At 44.8% G+C, this 17,274-nt stretch overlaps 1 protein-coding gene across 1 annotated transcript in view; it reads left to right on the top strand.

Moving 5' to 3' along the window:
• The first annotated feature begins 11,402 nt into the window (after positions 1-11,402).
• LOC137383813 (E3 ubiquitin-protein ligase RNF144B-like) overlaps positions 11,403-17,274 on the top strand; it is an 84,918-nt gene continuing 79,046 nt past the window's right edge. The window contains exon 1 of the mRNA XM_068057069.1: positions 11,403-11,732. The gene's annotated coding sequence lies outside the window, so the exon portion shown is untranslated. The remainder of the gene's footprint in view (positions 11,733-17,274) is intronic.

Below are 17,274 nucleotides of genomic sequence, written 5' to 3'. Positions count from 1 at the left end.
ATTCAATAGGTCCAGCCACTGTTATCATTCTAGGGATGGTATGGACTGTGAAGATATGTTCAGCTCCTCTTATACCTGTGGTGGTGGAACCAAATGTGGAGAGAGGTTCAGCTACTGTTGCACCACTGGAACTAGTATGGGGCAGGGTTTTGTGTTTTGGGTCAGGACCCCAACATTGGGGTCTGGAGCAGTCACCCTACATTGATTTTGCTTGGATTGGCCAATTAGTGGCCTGAGGGCATGCTTGCCATCCAATTAAGGATGGCGAGCAGGTTCTTGAAGCTGGAGGCCCTCCAGCAGATACTCAGCACTTTTAAAACTTTTGAAGTAAAAAATGGCCACAGCTGCTGGGCCACTATTGTGGAGGGGATCCCCCTCCACATGGCAGCCTGTGGCCATAGCTGTGACGAGATAGGCTGGGAGGGGGGTGGGCCTCAAAGTCTTCCTGGAGTGCTGGTGTCCCGTTCTGCTGCCAGGAGGCTGCCTCCATGCACCCAATGCCGCGAGGGGCCCCAGGGTGACCGGAAAATTCCAGTCAACGTCCGATTAATGTCTTTTAATTAACTTAACAAACTACTCACTGCTTGTGGGCATGTAGTCATTCTGCCCCCATCTGGCCCCCAGAAAAATGGCTTGGTGTGGGATGGTGCTGGCAAACCAGCACGCTGGCCAGTGGCACTATATTATGTGCCCACCCGCTTGCCTCTGTTCCCGCCCCCATGTCGGGGCAAAAACCCTGCCCATGGTATTTGTTTATAGGTTCAACTCTGTTACAACCTAAGATACTGTTATTGTCAACAGGCTGGTAAAGAATGTGGGCATGAGTTGAGCTACTGTTATAACTCTGGAATTGTTATGAACTGTGGATGTAAGTTAGGTTACCATTATAATCTTGGAGCTGCTATTGAATGTGGAGATAGGTTTGGCAACTTTTATACACCTAAGGCTGATATGAAATGTGGAGATAGCTTCACTAACTGGTATAATCATTGTCACGCATAAAAGAAGTGCGATGATGAAAAATTATGGACCAGAACTGAAGAGTTATAAAAATTTCTTTTAAAAAATGAACAATGTGCTCCAAAATGGCCAACGCAGGTTAAAAGACTTGCCTTTTGTATATTCAAACTGTTTGACAGAGACAAAAGAAAATCTTCAAAGGTAAAAGGTGTCAATTGCACTCATCCTACACTCATCCTGAAACATTGCCGAATTGAATGGGTTCTTCTGAAACAAAGAAGGTGTGAAGTTGAAACATCATAACCGGATTATTCTCATGCGAAACCCATAAAGAGACACTTTTGAATGAATGGGTTCTTCTGAAACAAAGGAGGTGTCAAGTAGCCATATCCTAGGCCATTGCCGATCACTAAAGGGAAGAAAATAGCTGTCTTCCGGTAGAGGCGAGATGTAACACATCTTTACCCTCAAAAGCAGCCTAGAGAGAGAGAAGGAGGGAGAGATACCCAGTAAGTAACAACAAAAACAGCTTTTCCAGCTAAAGGGTTGGGAGAACATCCAGCAATCCAGAAGGGACGTGCCCTGCTGTTGAATTCTACATCTACACCTATACCGCAGTGAATGAGAAGTGAACCACGGTCTTCAACTGAACATTCAACCAAGAGAGAAATCTGCAAACACCTCAGGCTGCAACCAATGAAAACTTGACTTCCGAGAGACTTCAACAGCTTTGCCGTGACCCCCCGAAACATAGCCCCCACTTAAAATCACATCCCTTTTTCCTCTCTATCTGTCTCTTTTGTGTATGTGTGTGTATTTGTGTGTGTGTGTGAGTGAATGCTTGAGTGGATGACGTTGTGAAATTTTTGGGTTAAGGCATATTGCTCAATCAAAAAATAATTTTCTGTTTTAAACCTACAAGAAAACCTTTGCCGTCTGTTTATTTGACAAACAAAACACAAAGGGGTTAAACCCTAACAACAAATCACACTTGCTGTGGTCAGGTAGGAGTTGAACAGTGGGAACCATGCAAACCCCTCACCACATGGCCGTAACACTGTATCAAATGTGGTTCAGCTACTGTTAAAGCCTGAGAATTGGGATAGAATGTGGACAGAAAGTGAGCTACTTTTAATGCCCTGCAGCTTGTAAGGAATGTGGGGATAGGTTCTACTACTGTTTTAACTCTAGATATGGAATGAAATTTGGAGATTGTTTCATCTACTGTTATACTCCGGGTGCTGGTAAAGAATTGGGGGATAAAGTCCTTTGCTGCTACACATTTAGAACTGATATGAAATACATGGAATAGATAAAATTGCTAATATACCTCTAAAACTGAAATGTGCTGAATATATTTGATTTTTTTCTGCTGATATCCACTGTCTTTTTTACCCTGTTTATGTTGCCATTATTAGTGAGCTGGAGAGACTTCAAGATGGATTCCATTCTGAAGTGAACTTGGCATTGTACCATCCCTCTCCCACGCTGCAATGATAACACTACAGTGAAAATATGAAACCATACCACGAATTGCATACTGATATTAGTGGTATGTAAACACAGGCATTATCACACACGATAAAGGTTTTTTCTGATCTCATATTTTCAGGTAACATGAGATAATGCGATATCATAAAGATTCTGTCTGGCACTGCATTCCCCATGTTCATAATTTGAATTCCGTTCTTTCAAATTTCAAGTAGCGTAAATGCTACAGACCAGGGACTTACAAATGGGAAATATTCTCTCAAACCACTGCCAAGATGATCTTATGTTGACAACTAAGAAAGACGTGACAGTCTGCAGGCAACTTTCCCTCTACATGTTTCCAATCGGGTGTCCAGCATTCCTCTGTGGTATGGGTGGGGTGGTTGTGGGTGGTGGGTTAAAATTCACAGAACAATCAATTGCTGTAGTTAAAACTTTCTCACCAGCTGTCACTGCCGGCTACACTACATTGCAGCAAGTACCACGATTATTTTCTTGCCTTCAACCTTCTGTAAAAGGCCTTGATGTCTGCCCGACATAAAATAACAACAGCACTCAATCACATTTATTTAGCGCCTTTATGAATAAAAATTTTTTAATACACTTCCCAGAAGCTTGAACAAAATAGATCCTGTACCAAGAATGCAGATATTTGGATGTGGTGACCAAAAGTTTGGTAAAAGAAAGGGGTTTAAAGAGGCTCTTAAAGAAGAATAGGGAAGTGATGAGGTGGAAGGTTTATGGAGGGCATTCCAGAGAGTGGCACATAGGCAACTTAAGGCAAGGCCGCCAGTAGTGGAATAAAGGGAGAGTGGTGCAGAAGAGACTGGAGCCAGATGAACTACAAGTTTAAAGGGGTAGTGGTTGTAAGGCTGGAGGAAGTTATAATGGTAGGGAAGGGTGAGGCAAGTGAGAGATTTAAACACAAGGATAAGAATTGTAAATTTCAGGTGTTGCAGTTTCAAAAGGTAATGTAAGTCAGTGAGAATGCTGGGGTGTGATGGTTCAGTGTTACTTGGTGTAGGACAGGATATGGGCAGCACAATTTTGGATGAGCTGATGTTTTTGAAAGATGATGAACAGCAAGATGGCCTTGAGAGAATTGGAATTTTGGTCTGTGTCTGCATGCAACAAGACCTGGATAATGTTCAGGCTTGGGCTGATAAGTGGGGAGTAACCTTTGCATCTCACAAGTGCCTGGTAATGACCATCTCCAACAAGACAAAGTCTAACCACCTCCCTTTGAAATTCAACACCATCAACATCCTGGGGATGGTCACTATCGACAGAAACTGAACTTGACCAGTCACATAAATATTGTGTGTACAAGAGCAGGTCAGAGGTGAGGAATTCTGTGGCGAGTAACTCACCTTCTGACTCCCCAAAGCGTTTCAACCATTTGCAATGCACAAGTCAGGAATGTGACTTGCCTGGATGGGTGCAGCTCCAACAAGAAACTTGACACCATCCAGGATAAAGCAGCCCAAATGATTGGCACCCAACCACCACCATCAACATTTACTCACACCAGCACTGGCGTGCCATGGGAGCAGTGTGTATCATATGCAAGATACACTGCGGCAACTTGCTGAGGCTCCTTTGACTACACCTCCCAAAGCTGTGGAACTCTACCACCTAGAAGGACAAGGGCAGCAGGTGCAAGTTCCCCTCCAAGCCACACACCATCTTGGCTTGGAACTATATCGCTGTTCCTTCATTGTCGCTGTGTCAAAATCCTGGAACTCCCTTCCTACCTAACAGCAATGTGGGAGTGCTTTCACCATATCTCTTTTTCTTTTCTTTTCTCTTTTGGGCCTCCTTATCTCGAGAGACAATGGATACGCGCCTGGAGGTGGTCAGTGGTTTGTGAAGCAGCGCCTGGAGTGGCTATAAAGGCCAATTCTGGAGTGACAGGCTCTTCCACAGGTGCTGCAGAGAAATTTGTTTGTTGGGGCTGTTGCACAGTTGGCTCTCCCCTTGCGCCTCTGTCTTTTTTCCTGCCAACTACTAAGTCTCTTCGACTCGCCACAATTTAGCCCTGTCTTTATGGCTGCCCGCCAGCTCTGGCGAATGCTGGCAACTGACTCCCACGACTTGTGATCAATGTCACACGATTTCATGTCGCGTTTGCAGACGTCTTTATAACGGAGACATGGACGGCCGGTGGGTCTGATACCAGTGGCGAGCTCGCTGTACAATGTGTTGCAGCCTTTCAAGAGGTGACCACCAGCACCTTCTCAAGAGCAATTGTGGATGTTGGCCTGCCAGCGACACTCACGTCCCATGACTGAACTAATAAAAAAGTAACTGAATCGGGAGCTAAAGATCATATAGATGATGGTTTCAGCGGCAGGTAGGTTGAGGCAGCTGAAGGAGTGGGTGTGCTATAGAGGTGGAAGTGACATTAATTGTGATGGAGAGGGTTATGGGATCAGAACATTACCTTAGGGTCGAACAAAACACCTAGGATGCAAACAGTTTGATTCAGACGGAAAAGGAGTCAGTGACAAGTATACGGAGTTTGCAGTGGGCCTAAAGACTTTGGCCTTGGTCTTCCCAAAGTTTAACTGGAGGGAGTTATGGTTCATTCAAGACTGGATGTTGGATAACCTGTCTTACAACATGGAGGCATCAGTGAGGTAGTGCAGAGGTAGAGCTATGACTCATTGGTGCATATGTGGATGCTGGTTCCATGTCAGCAGATGATGTCACCAAGGAGAAGCATGCAGATGAGGAAGAAGAAAGAGACAAATATATATTCTGAGGGGACTCCAGATGTAAAGATGAGAGAGTGGAAAGTGCAGCCATGTTAGAATTGGGCTTGGCTATGATTGGATAGATAATAGTAGAATCGAGCAAAGGCAGTCCCGTGGAGCTGGATAACAAAGGAGAGGCTTTGAGAGAGGATGGCATGGTCAACTTTGTTGAAGGCTGCAAAGAACTTGAAGAGGACAAACGAGTGATAATATAATAGTCACAGGCACAGAAAGTTTAATTCATGAGTTATGGGGAAGATAGCCATGGACCTGGAGATGACGACTTGTTCAAGAACCTTGGAAGGGAAAGAGAGGTTGGAAATGGAGCAATAGTTAGCAAGAATAAATGGATGAGGTGTGTGTTTTTTGAGGAGGATGTGATAATGGTGGTTTGAAAAAGTCGGGTGGGGTGGGGGGGTGGCGGGGGGGGGGGTGGGGGGTGGGGTTACAAAACTTGAGGAGAATGAGCCACCTAGAACATCAGTTAGCATGGGCCCAGGAAGGTAAGTTGAGTCGTCAGGAGTTTAGTGGGATTGGAGTCAAGCGAGAAGGAGGAAGTTTGAACTGTAGTACTGCTGCACTCGTAGCTTTTTTGCCTTTGTATCTGTAACTCATGGCAGACTCGTTTTGGGAAGGAATTAACATTACAGCATGTTATTGAGATTAGGACAGATCCTTCCCTAGTATTAGACTAACAGAGAGGATTGATGAGGTTGATGCAGTTGATGTGTATGTGGACGTCCAAAAGGCATTTGATAAAGTGTCACATAACAGGCCTGTCAGCAAATTAGAGCCCATAGAATAAACAGGACAGTAGCAACATGGATTCGAAATTGGCAAAGTGACAGGAAACAGAGAGTAATTGTGAATGATTGTTTTTTAGATTGGAGGAAAGTATATAGTGGGGATCCCCAGGGGTCAGTATTGGGACCTCTACTTTTCTTAATATGTATTAATGACCTAGACCTAGGTGTACAGAGCACAATTTCAAAATTTGCGGATGACATAAAACTTGGAAGTATTGTGAACTGTGAGGAGGATGGTGAACTTCAAGAAGACATAGACAGGTTGGTGGAATGGATGGACAAGTGGCAGATGAAATTTGATGCAGAGAAGTATGAAGTGATTCATTTTGGTAAAAAGAATGAGAAGAGGCAATATAAATTAAAGGGTACAATTCTAAAGGGGATGCAGAAGCAGAGGGACCTGGAGATATATGTGCACACATCATTGAAGGTGGCAGGGCAGGCTGAGAAAATTATGAATAAAGTGTATGGGATTCTGGGCTTTATAAATAGGGGTATAGAGTAAAAATGGGTGAGATGGTGGCATAGTGGTAATTTCACTGGACTAGTAATCCAGAGGGCCAGGCTCATGCCCGGGGACATGGATTCAAATCCTAGCATGGCAGCTGGTGGAATTTAACTTCAATTAATTAATTTAAAACTATCAATTGATTAATAAAAATCTGGAATTGAAAGCTAGTCACAGTAATGGTGCTATGAAACTATCATTGATTGTTGTAAAAACCCATCTGCTTCACTAATGTCCTTTAGGGAAGGAAATTAGCCGTCCTTACCCTACCTGACCTATATGTGACTCCAGACCCACAACAGTATAGCTGACTCTTAACTGCCCTCTGAAATGGCCTACCAAGCCAGTTGTCAAGGGCAATTAGGGATGGGCAACAAATGCTGGCCTTGTCAGTGACTCCCACATCCTATGAAAGACTTTTTAAAAAAGCAAGGAAGTTGTGATAAACCTGTATAAAACACTGGTTTGACCTCAACTGGAGTATAGTGTCCTGATCTGGGCATCACACTTTCAGAAGGATGTGAAAGCATTAGAGAGGATGCAGAAAAGATTCACAAGTATGGTTCTAGGAATGAGGGACTTCAGTTACGTGGATAGGTTGGAGAAGCTGGGTCTGCTCTCCTTGGAGAAGAGAAAATTAAGAGGAAATTTGATAGAGATGTTCAAAATCATGAGGGGTCTGGACAGAGTAGATTGGGAGAAACTGTTCCCATTGGCTGAAGGATTCAAAACCAGAGGACACTGATTTAAAGTTGTTGGCAAAAGAAGCAACAGTGACATGAGGAAACTTTTTTTATGTGTGAGTGGTTAGAATCTGGAATATACTGCCTGAGAGTATGGTGGAGGCAGGTTCAATCGAGGTCTTAAAAAAAGAACTGGATAAGTATCTGAAGAGAAAAAATTTGCAGGGCTATGGGGAAAAGGTAGGGGAGCGGGACCAGGTGAATTGCTCTTGCAGAGAGCTGGCACAGACACAATGGGTCAAATGGCCTCCTTCTGTGCAGTAACTGTTCTATGATTCTGATTCTATAGTGGGAGTGATTGCTTTTGACTTCATACCTCTTTTTAAAAATTTATTTCTCTGCTGTTTACGTTAAATGCTATTGTTGAGCAATGCTTGTTTGGAGCACTGAAACACTGAACATGGCTCAGCACAATTATTTTTAGTGAAAGTAATTAGCCTCTCGGGACCTCCTTTTAATTAGTCCCACTAATATATGTAGGGCGTTGTGTATGGTTTTGAATTGTGAAACTTGGCTTCAGCTGCTCCATGCCTTCTTTGGAAACATGTCAAATTTAAGGTACCATCTTCTTCTGATTATCTCCTACTTTTGGAAAACGGGGCTGCTTAAAATAGGCTGAACATTCTGCTTCTGTGGTCCTGATGTGGAGCTTTAACCACCAGAAAATTGATGGACAGAAAATCAAGGACGGTGCCCACATGATTTTCTAGTAGGCCCTCCTTGTACAATGTTCAGTACCATTTGCACCTCCTCAGAAACTGAAGCAGCATGTGTCAAGATGCAGCAAGATCTGGACAACATCCAGACTTGGGCTGATAAGTGGCAAGTAATATTTGTGCCACACAAGTGCCTGGCAATGACCATCTCAAACAAGAGAGAATCTAACCATCTCCCCTTGATGTTCAATAGCCTACCCATCGCTGAATCTCCTACTATCAAGATCCTGTGGGTTACCATTGACCAGAAACTGAACTGGACCAGCCACATAAATATTGTGGCTACAAGAGCAGGTCAGAGGCTGGGAATTCCGCGATGAGTAAATTACATCCTAACTCCACAATGCCTGTCCACCATCTACAAGGCACAAGTCAGGAGTGTGACAGAATACTCTCCACTTGCCTGGATGGGTGCAACTCTAACAACACTCAAGAAGCTCGACACCATCCAGGACAAAGCAGCCCGCTTGATTTGCACCCCACCTACTACCTTCAACATTCACTCCCTCCACCACCAATGCACTGTGGCAGCAGTGTGTGCCATCTACAAGACGCACTGCAGTAACTCACCAAGGCTCCTTCGACAGCACCTTCCAAATCCATGACCTCTACCACCTAGAAGGACAAGGGCAGCAGTTGCATGGGAACACCACCATCTGCAAGTTCCCCCCCAAGCCACACACCATCCTGACTTTGAACTATATCGCTGTTCCTTCATTGTATCTGGGTCAAAATCCTGGCAGCACTGTTGGTGTACCTACACCCCAAGGACTGCAGCGGTTTAAGAAGGTATTTCCCCATGGGCAAGGAAGGATGGGCAATAAATGCTGGCCTAGCCAGCGTGCCCACATCCCATGAACGAATAAAAAAAAGCTTCATGCTAGAAGCAGCAATTTTACACTAGATTGACTGTTATAATTATTTATATTGGTGGATTGGATTGGTGGATTTCAGAGCACATGATATTTTACCATATGTTTAATGTACAGCGCCACTGGAGACTGGGTTGGGAGGACTTAATAACGTTTAAGTATAATAAATAGGTAAGTTTAGGTGTAACAAAAAAAAACATTGGATACTTTTTGTTATTCGTTCATGGGACGTGGGCATCACTGGCTAGGACTGCATTTATTGCCCATCCCTAATTGCCCTTCAGAAGCTGGTGGTGAGATGCCTTCTTTAAGCACTGCAGTCCATGTGGGGTAGGTACATCCACAGTGCTGTTAGGAAGAGAGTTCCAGGATTTTGACCCAGCGACAGTGAAGTAACGGCGATATAGTTCCAAGTCAGGATGGTGTGTGGCTTGGAGGGGAACTTGCAGATGGTGGTGTTCCCATGCAACTGCTGCCCTTGTCCTTCTAGGTGATAGAGGTCGTGGGTTTGGAAGGTGCTGTCTAAGGACCCTTCGTGAGTTGCTGCAGTGCACCTTGTAAATGGTACACACTGCTGCCACTGTGTGTCGGTGTTGGAGGGAGTGAATGCTTGTCTGCCACTGTGCGTCAGTGATGGAGGAAGTGAATGTTTGTGGATGGGGTGCCAATGAAGCGGGCTGCTTTGTCCTGGATGGTGTTGAACTTCTAGAGTGTTGTTGGAGCCGCACCCATCCAGGCAAGTGGAGAGTATTCCATCACACTCCTGACTTGTGCCTTGTAGATGGTGGATTGGCATTGGGGTGACAGGAAGTGAATTATTCACCGCAGGATTCCTAGCCTCTGACCTGTTCTTGTAGCCACAGTATTTATATGGCTACTCAGTTCAGTTTCTGGTTAATAGTAAGCCCCAGGATGTTGATAGTGGGGGATTCAGCGATCATAATGCCATTGAATGTCAAGGGGAGATGACTAGATTCTCTGTTGTTTGAGATAGTCATTGCCTGGCACTTGTGTGGCACAAATGTTCCTTGCTACTTATCAGCACAAGGTCTTGTTGCATCTCGACATGGGCTGCTTCAGTATCTGAGGTGTCGCGAATGGTGCTCAGCATTGTGCAATCATCAGCGAACATTCCCACTTCTGACCTTATGATGGAGGGTAGGTCATTGATGAAGCAGCTAAGGATGGTTGGGCCTAGGGCTCTACCCTGAGAAACTCCTGCAGTGATGTCCTGGGACTGAGATGATTGATCTCCAACAACCACAACCATCTTCCTTTATGCTAGGTACGACTCCAACCAACGGAGAGTTTTCCCCTGATTCACATTGACTTCAGTTTTGCTAGGGCTCCTTGATGCCATACTCGGTCAAATGCTGCCTTGTTATCAAGGGCAGTCACTCTCACCTCACCTCTTGAGTTATCTCTTTGTTTGGAACAAGGTTGTAATGAGGTCAGGAGATGAGTGGCCCTAGCGGAACCCAAACTGAGCATCAGTGAGCAGGTTAATGCTGAGCATATGCCGCTTGATAGCATTGTCGACAACCCCTTCCATCACTTTGCTGATGACCGAGGGTAGACTTTTAGCGCAGTATTGGTCCAGGTTGGATTTGTGTTTTTTTCGTGGACAGGACATACCTGGGCAATTTTCCAGATGTCCAGGAAGATGCAAGTGTTGTAGCTGTACTGAAACAGATTGGCTAGGGGTGGGCCTTCCACCACCCTTGTGGGCACGAGTTCCAGGTCATTACTACAATTACGCTTGAAGCATGTATCAACCTTTTGCTTTTGCAGCCTCTCTGGGTGGAATTTTACCAGGCAGAATGGGTCAAAATCCAGGAACTCTCTTCCTAACAGCACTGTGGGTGTACCTACACCCCAAGGACTGCAGCAGTTCAAGAAGGTGGCTCACCACCACCTTCTCATGGGTAATTAGAGATGGGCAACAAATGCTGGCATAGCCAATGACACCCACATCCCATGAATGAATAAAAAAAGAGACAATCAATGATTTCAAAAGGAAATTGGATGGCCACTTGAAGGAAATAAACTTGCAGGGCTACAGGATTGAGTCGAACTGACTGAGCTTTGCTGTGAGCTGGCATGGACTCAATGGGCCAAATGGCTCTAACTCTCCTGTTGCAGAAGGAAGACTATTTGTTCTAGTAACATATAGCTCAAAGAGAAATACTTACGTTAATATGGGTAAATATTTGTTCCCTTTTTAAAATTTAAGAACTGGAATATTTCAGTTTGGCATGACACTATTCTTGTTCTTTCCATTGATTTTTTTAAATGTGCTTTTTCTATTTTGACTGTCATTAAACTTAATTTAGGATGCTGCTAGTCCCAAGGCAAGAATTATTGACTTGTGTCTCGGCTTTAACTCAATCATCAAACAGTTGTTTGTAGAACAAGTGAGCCCTTCTTTATATTAATATTTAAATTTACCACAGAGAAAGGAGGAAGTTCTATGCTCAATTTCCTGTTTAATCACAAGCCTCCCATGGGTGGAGGCAATCTATGACGTGGTGTCTGTTGAGTTGCTTGCTTTAAAAAAGAGCTGTTTTTTTGCTTTTCTAATAAATTTCTCAGGAACTTGCAGACATGCATTCCCACTGTGAAGCAGCCTCTACCAGAGGCTGAAGTGTCTTCTTTGCTTGTGTTGGGCTGCCTCTCGCTGGAAAGTGTGCAATTGTTGTGAAGCTTTTAGACAGAGCAGAGACAGAGAAAGCTGCAGCAGCTGAAAAGCAGCATTGTGTGTGTGTTTACCAAAGGTACAGGTCGGCTTTCATACCAGGTTGCACGTTAGCTTCAGCAGACAAACAGCTTCCACTGATCTCAATCTCTTTCCTCCAGGCCTGGAATTCACCTCCTCCAAAGGTATGGAATGTGAAAATAAAATATATGTTTAAAATTAATCAATGTTACTTCTTGTATCGTATTTAAAAAACAAATCATGTTGGTATGGTTGCCACAAAACCCTATGTAGTTTGTGTGAAATGGGGGTGTTATTTTTGTTTTTCTATTTATCCATTGTTTGCGTTTCACCTTTGGCATAGAATTTAAAGAAAGTGACAAAATATTTATTTGGAAATCTTTTTTTAAGAAGTCCATCTGATTTTGTGCAAGCCTGTGCCTGCTGTCATAGGAGTTCCTTTGATAACATTTAAATCACCCTTGACATATATCGATAGTTGGGACACAAAGTGTGTTGGCAAAATTGAGGTGATTTTTCAAATACTACTCTTTGGTTTATTATCTGATTGGTCTGGTAATAAAAAAATAGTTTTTACGCTGTCAATATCTAACCAAGCTCGTTACTGGTTTCAAAACCAAAGGTATTTTGCAGACTCTGGTTAACCCATTGAGGACAATAGTTAGTATTCCTGCACTCTCTCCAAAATAATACACCAGAAACTCCAACTCTTCCTGTCGTTTTTTCCCCCTGCACTTGTATCTTTTACGCTGTGTACTGACGTATGCTTTTTATGAATCAGACGTTCCTTGTAACATTGGGTTTAAAGGCTCTGCACTGAGATTTTATTAAGGTCAATAAAGTATTTTAGCAGTGGCATCTGCTGCTGCTGCTGCCTGTACTTTGTGGGTCTGTTGGTGTTTTGCACATGCATGTGTGATTTGAATATTTTGTTAGTCTTGACAGTTTAATTAGGACCTGAACCAAGTGGAGTTCAAATGGATGATGTAGATCATTATGTAGCCATCAGCTGCAGTTTCGTTCTGTTTCCATTGCTGTTAATTTGCTATGTTCCCAGAGTATGGAATTATCACACACCCTATAAGAGAAAAATACAGTCTTGTTCTTTGACAGATAATGGCACACTTGGTGCTGGTATAATATGACTCCATCTACAAAATGCTATCCTCATGATGCATGAAATATGCACTGTTCCTCTTTCTCAGCTGGCAAAATGGAGAGTTACTTGCAACAGGTTTCATTTTTCCCCCCAAAAATATACTTTATTCATAAAATTTGTAAAAATACATTACATAACAGTTCAAATTCGATACTACATAAAGTGCAAAACAGATCAGTTTCTTTCAATACAATATATGAGGTGCCTCATTACTCTTGCCATTGCAGGTTTTGTATTGGCTATGTTTTTTTTAATTTCCAAAATATACTTTATTCATAAAAATCTGTAAAAAATACATTACCAAACAGTTTCAAACAGCACCAAGTCAAAAATTACAAACAGTGCAAAGGAGGTCTGTTTCCTTCAATACAATCATGAGTTGCCTCACAACCCTTCCATTTCATTTGTCGTGCCAGATACATTTTTACATTTTACAGCAGACAAAATTTTCCGAATACAGTTCGAGGGGTTTCCCATGGATCCAGCCCCAGTTCAGCTTGGTTTATATTGACTATGTAGATTTGTGTCTCCGGGAAAGGCAGTGCCATGTATAAGGTCGCAGGGTGGTGGATATACTGGGACTTAGAGAAAAGCAGTGCCCATCATAGTAAATGTGGCCTGATTTCAATGTTTAAATAAGTAACAATTTGGGTAATGGCCACACTGCCTGAAATCAGAGGGTGCAGGTAGAGTTTCTGATCCTTATAAGTTTTGAGTCATGTCAGAGAAGAGCACTAACTGTTCCCTTAAAATGCAATGCCTAGGAGAAAACCATCCTGCATTTTGTCTTGTTGTCACAACAAGAAGAGGGGGACAGTCTGATGAGGCAGCAGCTTTACTCTTATGCTCTCTTCTGCCCAAGCGCTCCCTTTCCCTGAGCCTCAGTTGCTCCATCATCCTGCCCCTTTCAGACAGGACATTTCTTTTCCCTGAGCCCCAGTAGTATCCTATCAGAAGCAAGAAAGAAAGAAGGAAAAAGCCTGAAAGCTTATTGCCATTTTTAATCTCATTGCTACATAAGATAATTAGCAAAAGAACCAGAGCAAGACTTGCATTTATATAGCACCTTTCATGACCTTCGGTTTTCCTAAAGCATTTTACAGTCAATGAAGTACTCGTGAACTGTAGTCACTGTTGTGATGTTGGAGGGAGATAAGGAAACATTTTTAGTGCAGCGATTTATGATCGGCAACAGAGTGCTGGGAGCAGATTCAATAGAAACTTTCAAAAGGAAATTGGATAAATACTTGAAAATGAAACATTTGCAGGGCTATGGGGAAAAAGCAGGGAAGTGGGACTAATTGGGTAGCTCTTTCAAGGAACCAGCATAGACCCAATGGGCCGAATGGTCATCTCCTGTGCTGTATGATTCTGTACCGCTGGATTAATCAGGAAAGTGATGCTGTTTATTGCCAGTGTCAAAATTCAGTCTATGGGCTATTAAATCCAAATGAAAATCAAGGGCAGTTGCATAGAAACTATGGTCCTGCTATTCCCAAAGGAAGTTACTGAAACTCGTCATTGGATAATATCTTCAGGGAAAAGTAATAATTACAGTTTATTGCTTAAACTAATATTATATTCTATGTATAGAGAATAACTGATAAGGGAGGACATTTTTGCCAGGAGCAAAATTCCTGTGCTTCCTTTAATGTCAGACAGATATAGAAAAGCTCAAGTGGGTTGCACACAATGGGCTTCGCTCCAATTTATCACTTGGGCGGCTGCTCCACCACGATCATGTGGCAGGCAGCTATTTTGCATACTGGAGGCGTGCCTACCCCCCCGCAAATGACGCGGAGGGGGTGGCTGGTGAGACACTGATTATGGCGTCCAGACGGCTCAAGCAGGTACTGGCATCATGTTTAAAGCTCTGCCGACCCTGCTTGCATTGCTGCCTTATAATCATTTGCTGTTTTCAGTTCACTGCTGAAATTTGGTGATAGACTGACTCCTGGACGCCCCCCCCACAACCACCCCTCCCCCTCCACCCTGAGGAGGGCAGAAGAGGATGGCTGAGACAAGACACAGGGTGGCCCACAGTTCAGTGCTTCCCTGCAGATTCTCCTCCAGGCTGCCAGTGAAAGGCCGGAGGTTCTCTTTCCCCAGTGATGGCAAGAAGAGGTCCTCCCATCTGATCAAGCAAGCCCGGGTGAAGATAGCTGAGGAGGTAAGCAGCTGAGAGGTCACCCCACGGAACTGGGGTACAATGCCGCAAGAGGGTCAATGACCTCCTTCGTTCTGGCAAGGTGAGTGCTCCATAACTCTATCTCTATTGCTGATTGCAAGTTACTACGCAGGAAGAATTGGGGCATAGAAAGGGAGGCACTTCAATCAAGCTGGCAATTGGGGTTAGTCATCACCTCATCCTGACAGATGCATAGCTGCATCTCGGCCACAGGCGGGCTCCTTTCACAGCTCACTCCCATTAACTCACCTGAGAGCAGGCAGCAGCATGAGCTATATGTGATACCCCAGTAGGGGATGAGGAGCTGACATTAGCAGAACTGTCATATTGATCTCTCTGAAGTGTGACTATCTCCATCCTTCCTCTTGCAGGACAAGAGGGTCCAAAATAGGAGGGAGATATCCCAAACAGGCAGAGGCATTCTGGAACTTCAGCCTGTCAGCACAGCCAAGGTAGAGGCTTTGGAACTGACAGGCACATCCTGGGCGGCCAGGCCATATCAGATGGGGAGACTGGAGTCTCTGCACGAAAGAGTGAGGACTGGCTTCCATCGACATATAGATCACTTCTGGAGACCCACATCATGTTTGGTTGGCATGACAAGTTCTGCACAGCCTAACCCCCACATGTCTATGTCCTCTCATGCAGGTCAGTACCTGCAGGAGACACCAGCTGAAGGGGGACAGCCATCAACTGCTGAGGATGCACTGTGCCATGACTCTCCTGTACCTTACACCAGCACAGATACTTTCATGTAGGTGGGTTTCTGCTCAGCTGTAGAATCAGGGTCACAAGCTGGTGAGAGCACCGCACACATGCCCGAGCAGCTGATTGAGGCTGAAACAGCCGAGGCCTCTGACAATCGGAGGTCTGTGTGTGGCCAGGCCCTTTCTGAGCCCCAGGCTGATGACGAGCCTCTGGTGTTGACAGCACAGGGCATGCTGGAGTTGCAGAGAGAGGTGAGGCAACATCTGGTGGAGATGCCATGTCTCAGACATGTGAGTGCATGGCTTCCTCCATTGAGCGGTTGACACTCCTGGAGAGCCAGATCCCACAGATGCGTGCAGACCGCCACACCATTGACTTGGCTGTGAGCTTGACGTAGCTGTGGCAAGGCGAGAGAAGGACTAGGTGGCTGGAATCTTCCTCAGCTCGTTGTCATTCTCTGGTGGCCAGGGAGGGTCAAGCAAGCCTTGAAAGGGAGGAGAGGCTGACCTCCACAGCTGGGGGCTCCCCTCAGGGCGCTCGAGTGTGGCACCCTGCTCCTCAGCCGCTCCGCTGGTGAGTCCAGTTCCAGCAGTAATGATGCCTGAGAAGGCTCCTGCACCAGTGCAGGAAACCCTCAGGCAGCAGGGGCCTTCCAGGCCTCAGGCAGCCAGAGGACGGCCGTTGAAGTCATCACAGGCCAAGGGGTAGCCAGCCTCCAGCACAGCTGCTGTCACTGGGTTCACACCTCGTCTGAGTACACTAAATATATAAAGAAAAGTACCTAGTCACACTTGGGAATTTATAGGTGTTTGACATCTTACATGTGAGGAATAATATAGAGTCCTTTTGGTCAAGCCATTGTGATCATTGTGTAAAAGTGATTATTCTATTATGCCTTAATGTGAGCTGTTGACTTTCCCCCTTAGTAGAATGCCAATATAAGAACAACACTCATTTTACATACGATTGCCCATGGGCACTAGTATGTTTTTCAGCTGGGTTCAAGTCAGGGAACACAAATGGAAAGGAGGCAACAGACTACATGCATTGAGGGGAGTCTTCATTGGCTTCTATTTTAGTGGGCATCAGAGAGGCTGGATTATGAGATTGTCTCTTGCCTCCTTGCTCGTCGCTCAATCTGCCTGGCCTCTGGTGCAAGGGCTTCAACATCCAGTGCTGCTTGCTCATCTCCCTCCTTAGCTTCCTCCTCATCGATGGAGGAGTGATGCTCGGGCATCTCATCGTCATACCAGGCCTCCCCCTTCTGCAGGACTGGATTGTGCAGGGCACAGCAGACCACCACGATACGCAAGACCCTCGCTGGGGCATACTGCAGGGCTCCACCAGATCGATCTAGGCAGTGGAATCTCATCATCAGCAGCAGCCCAATGGCCTGTTCAAGAGGGCTGGCAAATATGTGCGCTACAGGATCAACCCTGACAGTCAAGCCAAGGGGGCCGTCGGATTTGGGTTCAAGGTGTGATAGATTGCATGTGCCGAAGGCACATGAGTACCGCCCGCTGTTCACTTAACCCCATGCCCCCAATGAATCATGCCGAATGAGGTGCTAATGTATTTAAATCCAGTGTTCTACGATGTAAAATGCATTCCCATCGCGTCGGGGTGTCCATTCGGTCTTGGTGCTTTCCCA

This window comes from Heterodontus francisci, chromosome 2 (genome assembly GCF_036365525.1).
Source record: "Heterodontus francisci isolate sHetFra1 chromosome 2, sHetFra1.hap1, whole genome shotgun sequence".
Lineage (NCBI taxonomy): Eukaryota > Metazoa > Chordata > Chondrichthyes > Heterodontiformes > Heterodontidae > Heterodontus > Heterodontus francisci.
The sequence above is the reverse complement of the archived record's forward strand: the minus strand, read 5'-3'. Positions and strand labels throughout refer to the sequence as shown.